Raw genomic sequence first — 11750 nt, 5'->3', positions numbered from 1 at the left:
AGATAAAGCTGTGTGGTCCCTCAGCCAAATGTAACCGTGGGTCCTTTAGACTTGCTTGGGACACAGAGAGGGGCAATGCGGCCACCCAGGAAATTCTTTGCTCCTGCCCTCCTCCTGGGGAGGCTGCCCAGCCCCTCTGGCAGCTCATTTCCCCTCCTCCCCCTCACTGTGGCCACAGCCAGCCCAGGACAGGAAAAGAGGAAACAGCAAGACTTAGTCATGCCTTCTCCTTCCTGGCTCCCTCAGCACCTGGAGAACTGGCTGGAGGCTCCCACCACACAGAAACCTAGGGCTCCACCTGGGCATCTCCCTCACCCCCAACCAGCCTCCTCTTCTCTAGGCCCCGGCACCATGGTGAGGGCCAAGCAATATCTCAATAAAATATGTGGCCTTGAAGGAGACAGGTCAGAACAGCATAGGATGATGGGCAAGAAATGCTCTCAGCATAAACGTTGAGCCAATTATTCGCGTGAACAATCATCTTCTTAGAAGTTTGAAAACCAGGAAGTGCCGGTGGAAAGGTTTTCTTATCAGTCATCTCTTATGACATGGGTTCCAATTTACCCAGGATGGGTAGACAGCAGACAGAGCACAGCCCGTGTGGATTCATCTTAAGATCATCTCGCCCACGGGGGCTTAGGGGGGTCTGGCCTGAGCGGGCTGGAGCCTGGCCTGGCCTGCTTGCTCTCCACTTACGTTTCAGCCTGATCCTTACAGACCAGGACACAGAAACCCTCGGGGGAGAAGTCGTTTGCCAGGCATTGCACAGCTGCAGAAATACTGGTCCAGCTTTGTCCACCTTTGGGGACGTCTGAGTTCCCTCACTTAGGGAGGAAGCATGTTATGGACTCAGAGATAACAGGTCAGAGCTCAGCCCCACCACCTTTTAGCTGTGTGACCTCAGGAAAGTAACTTAATGCTTCTGAGCCTTAGTTCCTTCATTGTAAAATCCACTGCCAACTGGACCTGGTATAACTCTCCTCACGGTTTTCAAGATAAGCTCCCAACACCTTAATCTAACTTTGGGCTATTGAAAGGATTAAATGAGATTTCTCACCTTGCCTTGGAACAAGGGAGGAAGAAAGGAAGGAAAGGAGAAAAAGAAACAGGAAGGGAAGGAGGGGAGACGAAAAGAAAAGAAAGTTGATCATTTAAAATCGTTGTGGAGCACCCAATAAGCTCTAGGTCCCGGGGATACAGAGACACAAGACAGACACTGGCACTGCCCTGGTGGGCTTACCCTCACAGCGAGTGCTCAAGGAGAGACCTGTGTCCTGTGAGCTGCAGAGCATGCGAACGTCCCTGCCTCAGGGCCTGACACACAGTGGATGCTCAAAACCTAGCTCCTCTCCCATCTCCCCCTCAATCCTGGACCATCTGAGCCGCCATCACCTGAACCAGGCAGAGCCACCACCTCCCCATCCGGGTCCCCTTCCTGGTCTCTTTCCCTTCTAATGCCGTGTGCCCCAGGCCCAGGCCAAGCTCTCTGTCCTCACTCACGTGAGCAGTGTCCTCTCCAGTCCCCACCTCTGCCGCAGGCCCCTTCCGCCTCCTGCAAGCACCAGTCCAGCCCCCAGCAAGGCCCCCCAGCACCCAAATACCTCAGAATTCAAAACCCTTTCTCGTGTTTTCCGAGTGTTACCCTCTGCCTCTTGCACTTACACTCTTTCCTCTGTTTTTTCTCTAACATTCAGCACGTTTGTTCGTTGAAGGAGAGCTCTCTTATCTAGTTCTCAGCGACATGTGAAGGAGGCATGGAGCATCTTTCATAGCAACAGCAGACCTAGGGGTGCCCAAAGAATGTCACAGCAGCCGCAGTCACCAGCTTTTCCATGTGCATCCACAGCCACTGAGCCGCTGAGCTGACGACCACTCGGCCCGCTGTGCTTGTGTGCAGTACAAATGTCTAGGCTCGGCTTACAGTGTCCTTCACAACGTGGCCAACATGGCTCTAGCTGCATGGCACCACCGGTGCTCTGCACACACGCTGGGACGGCACTGCCCCTTCTCCTGGGATGCTTGTTCCAGCTTTTTCTGGCTGACTTTCTGCAGGCTGTCCCACCTGAGCTCCTCTCAGTGTAGGCTCCTCACACTATCGTAATTGCCTGGTGACCCACACCCCTCCCTTGTCTGGAAGCTCCTAGAAGGCAGGAGTCCCTCTGTCATGGTCCGCATTTCATGTCCTGGTGACCAACACAGGGTGCGCGCAGTGGCGGTTTGCTGGAGAAGAGGGAAGAAGGGGTCTTAATATCAGTCATCGTCCCCAATGAGAAATGGAGGCCCTGGAGATTACAGGAGTCTCACAGGTGGCAACTCACTGAAGAAGGATCAGGAGCTCCGGACCAGGTCCTGCGCTTGTTTATACTGCCCTGCCCTGTCTCTCCTGCCTCACGCACGTGGATGGAGACAAGGCTGTCTGCAATTTCCGAGGGTGCTGGTGGGCGCCAATCTACATGTGGGGTCCCGGTGCCAGGTCTCAGTTCCTGATATATTCGTTCACTCACTCGTTCATTCACTCAGCAAGCATCTTCCGAGGGCCACTCTGTGCCAGCCCCTGTGGGGTCAGACCGCTTATCAAGGAGACCCAACTACAGAGCTGGGGCCTAGAGAGAGAAACGGACACACAAGTCAGGGAGCCGCAGAGCTGGGCAAGCGGTGCCATAACATGCAGACCAGAGGCGGCACATGCCAGGCCAAGGGGCCTCCTTGGGGTGCAGTGTGGCATTTCAACCGAGCCTGGAAAGAAGGGGATGGAATGTGTGCGGGTGGGGGAAGGGGACAACATGGTGCAGAGTGGTTATGAGAGTGAGCTCGGGCCCCCAGCCCCAGGTCCTCTGTACACTGCTTACGTGACTTCTATTCGCTTAACCTCTGGGCCTCATCTCTAAATGGCGATAATAATGGTACTTGCTTCTAGGCTTGTGCGAAAATTAAATGTGACATATTTCTTAAGGGAAATAAACAATTGCTTCATAGGGTGAAAATAGCTAGTGTGTGGGCTGCTGTCTCTGGGGTGCAGGGGAACAAGGCAGGTCTGCTGGGAATGGCCAGAAATGAAACTGGGAGGACTGGGGATCGGGTTTCACAAGATCCTTTTTAAAGCAATCTTTTGTTTAGGATAGGGGTGCGGCTGGATTTGGGGTTTGGACTGAGGGCCTGTGCTACAGGCTGGAGGAGAATGAGTAGAAGGTTGCAGAGGTTTGAAAGAGTCTAGGAGAGGTGACAGGTGAGGAGTGGGGTTCCTCAGTGGAAAGAGCATAAAAATCTGGGCATGGGGCCTCTGGGCTCTGCCACTCATTTCCTGTAGGACCTCAGGCAGGTCACTTCCTCTCTCTGGGCCTTAATTTCCTACCTAAAAAGTGGAAAGGGTAGGGCTGGCCCGGTGGCATAGTGGTTAAGTTCGCATGCCGCGCTTCAGTGGCCCCAGGGTTCTTGGGTTTGGATCCCGGGTGCGACCTACACACCGCTCATCAGGTCATACTGTGGTGCCATCCCAGCCAAAAGAGGAAAATTGACAACAGATGTTGGCTTAGGGCCAATCTTCCCCCCCTCAACAAAAGTGTAAATGTTGACCTAAATCGATGACTCTTTTCCCAAGAACGGGATTCATATCAGGGTCATTTGGGAAGCTTTTATCAAAGATGCAGCTTGAACCCCACTCTAGACCTTCCTGCTCTGAATCCAGGGCAGTTGGAGCATCTTGAACAGCCTTCTAGGATGATCCGATCCCACCACGTCACTCCGTCAGGAGCCCCTGGCCTCAGCAGCCACTGGGACCCTCTCTGGTTCGGCATTCAATGACTCTCTGGGTCTTCAAGTGCAGACAGACCCCTGCCCACCAGCCACACCCAAAACAGCCCCCTCGCCCATCCCTGGTGGAGCTGGCCTTTGGATCAGCCTTGTTGTGCTGAGGTGGCCTGCTGGGGGCTCACCCTCTCCTTCCTGCCGAGGATCAGGGGCAGTAGAGGCCAGTAGGTCTGATCTCAGCCCCTCAGGCACTTAGATGCCACCCACGCTGGGAGCTGCAGGCCACATTTAAAACGCTTCCATGTGAAACCTGGAAAGTGCCAGGAAGTCAGAAGCTCAAAGAAGCCCGGTAGGTAAGACTTGGGCTTGGATTCAGAATGCTTTGTGGACTCAGTTTTGTGATTCTTGAGCTGTTTGGTCCTGAATCAAAAATATCCACCTTGCAAAGTCCTTGTGGATATTCAAGGAGGTGGTGGGGGTCAGGTCGTGCCATATTCAGCCTGGCACTCAGGAGGACACCAGCCCTCTGGTCCTTCTCCCTCCCAGCCTCCACCCCACACAGCAGGAAGAACCCCTAGGAAGGACTAGGGTGGGCTATCTCACACGGCAGATGAGGAGCTGGAGGCCCAGAAAGGAAAAGTGAGCTGTCACCTGGGGACCTAGCGACAGAACCCCAAAGACAACCCTGCCTCTTCACTCCCAGGCTGGGCTCATCTCTGTGATTTTCCGACTTTGTGCTCATGTCTCAAGAGCTGGGCTGTAGCCAGAGAGAAAACGTAGACTTAATCAGGACCCCTAGGATGCTGGAAAGACCTGTAGGATTCCTGCAGCCCAGCTGGAGGCCAGGGCATGGTGCCACCTTCGCAGAGAATGGTGGAAAAAAGCCCCAGCACTTCCACCCCTCAAAGCAAGGATGTAGGGGCAGGAAGTGGCAGCAATTTGACTCCAAAGTATGCCCACCAAAACCAACAAGGTCACCCATGATTCAGGTGACACACCCACAGGCTGCTGGGAAAGTCCCCTGAGGAGATCTTCTCTCCCTGGGGTGGCGGATGGACAGTCTGGGCCCCACCACGGCCCACAGCCTATTTCCCAACACATCCTCTGTCGACTGCCTTGGGGGCCCGGGTCGGCCTGAGCAAGGATGCCCTCTGTACTGACAGTGTCCCCCAGGCCTGGTTCCGGGGCGCAGCTCAGAGCTGTCTCACCTAGAGAGATGCCCCCATCACCAGATTTGGCCTCCTGGGCTCTGAAGGGAGCTGAACCGACCACAGAGAGTGCAGAGCTCACACCCCTCACCTCTCGGGACTGGAGCCGGGCCTCGGGTGTGCTGGCCAGCAGAGCCCAGACATCCAGTTCTCCTGGCCTTAGCCTCCGTCCTCTAGCATAGAGGGGAGACCACTGGACTTAGGGTCCAGACGCCTGAATTTTAGTCCAGGTTACTACTTCCCAGCACCTGGTCAATTTGGATTATCTTCTTGAACTGCTGAATCATAATCTCTAAGGCCGGGTTCACAATGGCTCTCTCTCGGGATTGTGACAAGGACTAAATATGGAAACGTCTTTGTGAGGGCTTCGAGAGCCCGGCTCCTTATCGTGGTTTCTGGGAGTGTTCTGTGTTCCCTCCCTCCCTGCTTGGTCTGTCTGAGGCATCTCTGAGTTGCTTCCAAATTGGTCCAGTCCTGTTTCCCAATTATGGCCAGCTCGCCTAGCTTTCTCGGAGGTGGGTAAGTTTCAGGAGCCAAGTTCATGTGGGGAGCATCTGAAGTCAGGCTGCTGCCTGCCACACCTAGCCAGAGTCTGCAGTCTGTGTGTTCCACTAGCCCTGTGTCCCTGACCAGGGCAGCTCACATAAGTGGCAGGGTCCAGTGCAAAATGAGAATGAGGGGTCCCCTGTGCAAACATTAAGGATTTCAGGAGCGTGACAGCAGAGACTGCACAGGTCGTGCACCATGAAGCCCGCTCTCCGCTCTCAGTCCTCCTGCTATGTGTCTGCTCCATGTTGGGTGGGCATCCTTCAGTTTACTCCCTGCAATCTCCCACCGCCCACTGAGTCTCCTCCACCCTGGCGTAGAAGGTGACTTTCCCAAATCCCACCATCATGTTTTTATCAAACCAAAGTCCTTGACATAAAGACGTTTCCCAAATGAACCAAAAGATTTATGTCACTTCCCATAAGCACTGCTCCAAGTGGCATGGCAAGCTTCAAATCACTTCCTTGCCGACTCCCCTACAGCAGAGTCAAAGCCCAGAGCTGCTGCCAACCAGACAGATCTAAGATGGCAGAGAAGGGTTTGAGGAGAAGGGGAAGACATGAAAAATAAACAGTGTTGCTTCTGCTGCTCTGGGGTCCATCCTGCCCCACTATTTCCAGCTGGAGCTAGAAATCTCAACCAAAGATCTCCCTACCACCTGTATATGATGCGATTCAGTCAGAGGGAACACGTTGGATGTCCAGCAGATGTTAGGTGCTGGATGAAAGGAATCCGTCATCACCCACCTCTGCCCCCAACTCCATCCACCTTCATGGATGGGTCCTTTGAGATCCAGGTGTGACAAAGAACGTGGATGGTGCTGAGCAGCCCACACCCTCTTGCCCAGTCCCCCTTGCACACAGTTGTACCCACATTAAGAAAATGGAGAGAAATGGGTAGCCTGGCTTTGTCCCAGCTCTGCCCCTCTCTTGATCTCTGTCTACATAAGTGTCCTCATCTATAAGTTACAGAATCTTATCTTTCCCCCCCCTTAGCTGCCTCAAGGTCGTGGGCCTCATGAGAGATGATGGATCGATAGACTGGGAATCCGGCAAAGCAGATGGTTACCCACCTTACCATCCCTCTGCCACTGCCACCTCTTGCTTGTGTCCCTTCCCAGCCAAACAGACAGAGTTCCTCCCCACTCTCTCCCAGAAGTTCCTCCCTGCCCACGTTTTCAACACACTGCAAAGTGGCCTCTGTCCCTACCACACCACCAAGACTGCAAAGGCTAAAGTCACCGGTGACCTCCTTGTTTCCAATTCCAAGGCACCCCTGGCTTTCGTCTTGCCTGACCTCTCAGCACCCTTGACCCTTTTGACCCTTCCTTCTGGAAACATCCTCATGCCGTGGCTCCTATGACAGGTGGCCCTCCTATTTTTCTCCAACTTCCATGGCAGCTACCTCTGAGACTCGGTTAGAGGCTCCTTGTCCTCCGTCCATCCCTTCATCTTGATGTTCTCCCAGCGCTCTGTGGAATAACAGGAGTTAATAGCTAACATTATCGTGTGCTTGGTACCACTTCTAAGCACTTCACCTGAGTTAACCTGTCTGTTCTTCCTCATAGCTCTGGAAGTAGCTATTATTATTATCTCCCATTTTATGGATGAGAAAACTGAAGCACAGGGAAGTTGTCCAAGGTTACTCCCCAGGTCACTGGGGAGGTGAGATTCAAATGCAGGCTGTTTGGCTCCAATTCTGAGTCCTCTGCACTGCCTCTTGGCAGAGACTCACCCCTGGGTGCCACCCAAAAATCTTGGTTTATCCTGCAAACTTCTTCCAAATCTGGCCACAACCTACAGCACCTGTGACCCCATATACACACTCCATGCCCCCAGACTGGAGTCCACGCCCGGCTGCCAGACACACTCTGGACTTTGCATTTGTGCCTCTCTCTAGGGGGTTAACCTTCCCGTTTCATCACATGGTGAGCTTCCACGCCTGTTCAAAGTCACCTCCTCTGTGAGAACTTCTCTCCCCCTCCTCCTAACCTTTCCTTTTCTCTGGATCCCAGGCACTATGCTCTTCCCTCTGCGCTCACACGTAGTGCCTTATAGTGTAATTTGTCCATTTCCAAACCCGCCTTCTTGTCTAGAGGCTGAGCTCCTGACTTAACACAATGCACGTGATACTGCTGATGAACGTGTAGGGGACTAATGAGCTGGCCCCTGTCTAAATGGACCCTGAGACTTTAATCTTGTCAGCCCTGAGTTACAACCAACTGAGCATAAGACTTCAGCCTCCCCACTTAGGTCCACACAGGCTCTCATGTGCATATAATCTCACACACAGACACACACGCTTACACACGCACTCCCTGGGCTCAGATTCCCTTAGGCAGGCCCAGCCCCCTCAGACCATTTTCCTGATCTTGACAGTCTTCCAGACTTCTGAAAATCCTGCCTTTGCCTCAGTGTCTCATCCCACCTCCGGGACAACAGAGTTCTGCATTCTTCCATAATATTCAGGTCATATCCTGGGGCCTAACAGTTACACCTTGACTGCTGAGTCACCTCCCATGTTGACAGGACTGTTTCCCAACCGGAAGCAGTGGCTGCCAATTACAATAGTCGCTCTACATTCACTGCTGTTTGTGCCTTCCTTGGTCCCTTACATTACGTGCTGATTTCAGCCTCACAACAAGATATGGAGTAGTTAGTACAAATCTATTTTACAGACAAGAAAATCAGGCTCAGAGAGATTAACACCACATCCACAGGCCTCCACTCAAATGCCCCAAGCAAAGGGTTGGGCCCTATGGATCCAAATGACTGCTTGGCCCCCGCTGAAGCAGGTTCATGCCAGGTGAATATGGTTGGGACAAGGCCACATAAGGATTGAGTTTTCTCCAAAGGAGTGCACACAGAGCGCTGCTTTCCGGCCTCCAAATGTGCACTTCCCAGGGCGAGCCTCTGTCAACATCTGTGCAAATAAATAAGCAGGTAAACACAGTCTGGCTTCACTAATTCAGGGACATTGATGGAAAGGCAAGTTGAATTTAAGACTGTTATTAAATAAATGCAGTTCCCTCGCTTTCAACCATCTATAATTCCTCCTAACAGTCCTATCCTTGAAGGTACTTAGAAGATAGGCTTTAATGGGGCCTTTATTGGAATTTCTAATTAGCAGAACAATTGTGAGCACTTTAAAGTAGTTGGAAGCAGATTAAACCCACTAAAGAGAATCAACCAGTCAAAAGCACAATAGCCGGATCCATTTACAAGCCAGCAATTGCTGTGCCAATTAGAAATGCATATGCTCCAACAGCTGCTATAAATCTTACTCCTGATGCAGTATTTGACATCCCTCCCAGCAAAAAACACTCATTAACTAAGTCAATAAATATTTAAAGGATGCCTACTGTGGGTCGGGCACTCTCCTGCTTGCTGGGAACCAAGATACACGAGGCACTTGCTCTGTAGAGCTAACATCCTCTGGGAGAGACATGATTTTCAAGTTAATTGTATAAACAAGATAATTTCAAATAGGAGAAGCCAGTGAAGACACATGATAAAGGGCTGTGACTAGTGGGGGGGTTAAAGAGTTGGCATTTGAGCCGAGCCCTGAATGACATGAAGAGATAAAGATGGAGGAGTAGAATATTCTAGGCAGAGAGAATGGTGAGGACAAAGGCCTAATGTGGTATCTTAGCTTACACTACCCTCTGAGTAGACACGAGATAAAGATTTAAGTGAAAGAAGTTCATTTGGGAGGTGTGGGAAAGACGAGTAAGGGAGTTGGGAGGGCAAAACCAGAATGGGAAAGGACTCAGTAAATGAGGTGTTATCAGGCCAGCTCCACGGTGGGTGACTAGAACTGAGTCTCCCAGGGATGCTTTGGGAAACAGCGTAGGGCCCACTGAGTTATCCCACCCAGGAGCGAGGGCGCTGTGGTATTTATACTCCCGTTCTGGTCAGTCACGGGTGAGGGCTGCTCCCTGGCATTTCTGCCCTGCCCTGCTCATGCACAGAGCAGTCTGCCACGGCTGAAATCAGCCAGTGAGCACCGAGAGGGAAGGCCTAGCTGAGGGATGTGAGCTGGGTACTGGCGGTGTCTGCTACGTGCAGAGACCAGCCTGGAGTGTTCCAGAGAGAAAGTCAGTGAGAGTGGCATATAAAGCTTGCCGGGGGACAATGGGAGGAAATGAAGCCTGAGAGGAAGATGCCTTGCTCAGCTGTGTGGAAAACAGATGTTTCGGAAAACAGATGTTTCAGAAAGATGCCTCACTCAGCTGTGTGGAAAACAGATGTTTCAGAAAGGACGACCAGTGAGGAGGTAATGGCAGAAGTCCAGGTGAGAGACGATGGCGGCTTCGGCTGGCTTGGGGGTGGTGCCAAGTGGATGGACCCAGGTGGAGCGTAGCAGAGCAGGACTGATGATGGGTTAGATGTGGGGGAGAGCAGAGGGAGAGGAAGCCTTGGCTTGGGTGTGCGGGCATTGAGACAGGAGGATTATAAGAGGGGCAGGCTGGGCTGCGCCTCTAAAGAATTGTGCAGCTTGGGTCAGTCACTCCTCCATTCTGGGCCTCAGTTTTCTCCTAAGGAAATCAGAGAGGAGAACTAACCAACCTCTAAGGACTCATAACTCAGGGAGTCTATGACTTAAAAAAAAAAAACAATCAAAACAATCTCTTTTTTAAAGTTTCAGTTCTTTTTAATAATGCCATAAACCCAAGTGAACCACCACTCAAAACAAATGCTAGTACCTTGACCATAACCTCCTTCTAACCATGTTTTCTCTCTGTACCGTTTTCTCTGACTCCTCCAACCCAACATAACCAACATCCTGAATTCCTTTCCTTCCCTTTTCTATATGTTTCTAAAATGTATATATTTTTACTTTCAAAAAGATGTTTATAATTGTAGGGACCTAGTTTTTTGTCCCATAGTATTTTGTTAATAGAGATCCCTATCATTGAGTGCCCCTGCGGTTCATTTTGGCTTAACTGCTGTATAATATTCCATTGGTTAAGCATAGTGGTATTTATTCATCCACTCTCAATGGGCATATGAGGTTTTTTCCAGACTTTGTCATTGTAAACAGTGTAGCTATGAACATGTTTGTATAAGCGAGACTTCTATCAGGTATATACACGAAAACGGAATTGCTTGTTTAGGATATTCACTTGTTATGAGACAGTTCCAATCATTTTCCAAAGCAGCTGTATGAAAACTCCAGCAACGTCAAGGAGATCATGTAGATCCATATTCTCTCCAATACTTGGTCTTGTCTGAGTTTTCAATTCTCGTCAGATTAATTGGAATTGAGATTTCTTTCTAGTCTGGATTTGTGTTCCCTTGACCAGTAATAAGCTTGAACATTTCTTCAGTTGTCTGTCAGCCATAAGCATTTCCTCTTCTGTGCAATGTTTTTTCCTGTTTTTTGACCTTTTTCTTTAGGGTATTTGTGTTTTTCTTATTGATATCATCAACCAACTTCCGGACTGTAGAATGCTGGGGCTCAAGATCATTTCATGTCCTGAAAAGTCAGTCTTATTTACTCTAGACTGAAGAACTTCTGGCAATAGAACTCTTTCAAAGACTTTTTTGAGGCGTCCATAGCTAAACCCATAATTCTCTTTGAGATCTCTCTCTCTCTCTTTCTTTCGATATAAAATTTCAAGTACTTTGACACTACCAGCCTTTAGGAGATACAGTTTCTTTTCCATGAATCATTTTGTCCAACTGACAGGGTCCCTGGGACTGTCTTAATCTCGTCAGAGGTTTTAACAAAGGGAGACAGCCATGTCCTTGACTTGGTCTTGACCTCAAGGCTGGCTGTTCTTAGCCACACCTCTGCTTTCATTTTGCCCCTAAAACTGTGTCCAATTTCGAGAATATTTTACAGGCTGCAGAGGTTAGAAATGACAGATGATTTCACCCTTCAACCTTGCAAGCCCTAGAATTTCTAAACGCTGTGTCCTTTCAATTCTGCCTGCAAATGAGCCAGTTCTTATCTGCTGCCATCACTTTTTTGTGCCTTATGAAATGTAGCTAGTAATAACTAACTCTCCAACAACACTTTGTCTCCCAAAGCCCTAAATTCAGTAGTTACATTTTCTGCCTTCCAGATTATCACATGTGACAGTTTTACCAAATGTTTCTCGACTGCATTACATAGGTTGCCATTTTTCCAGCCCCCTATAGTAATTTCCTTGCCACCTACCACTCAACCTCAAAGCCAAAACCACAAATTTTATTCTTTAGTTAGCACATCAGCCCACTTCTAGGTACTGGTTTCCATGTTGGT

The sequence above is a fragment of the Equus przewalskii genome, chromosome 10 (assembly GCF_037783145.1).
Source record: "Equus przewalskii isolate Varuska chromosome 10, EquPr2, whole genome shotgun sequence".
In the NCBI taxonomy this organism is placed as follows: Eukaryota; Metazoa; Chordata; class Mammalia; order Perissodactyla; family Equidae; genus Equus; species Equus przewalskii.
This window is presented reverse-complemented; position numbering follows the sequence as displayed.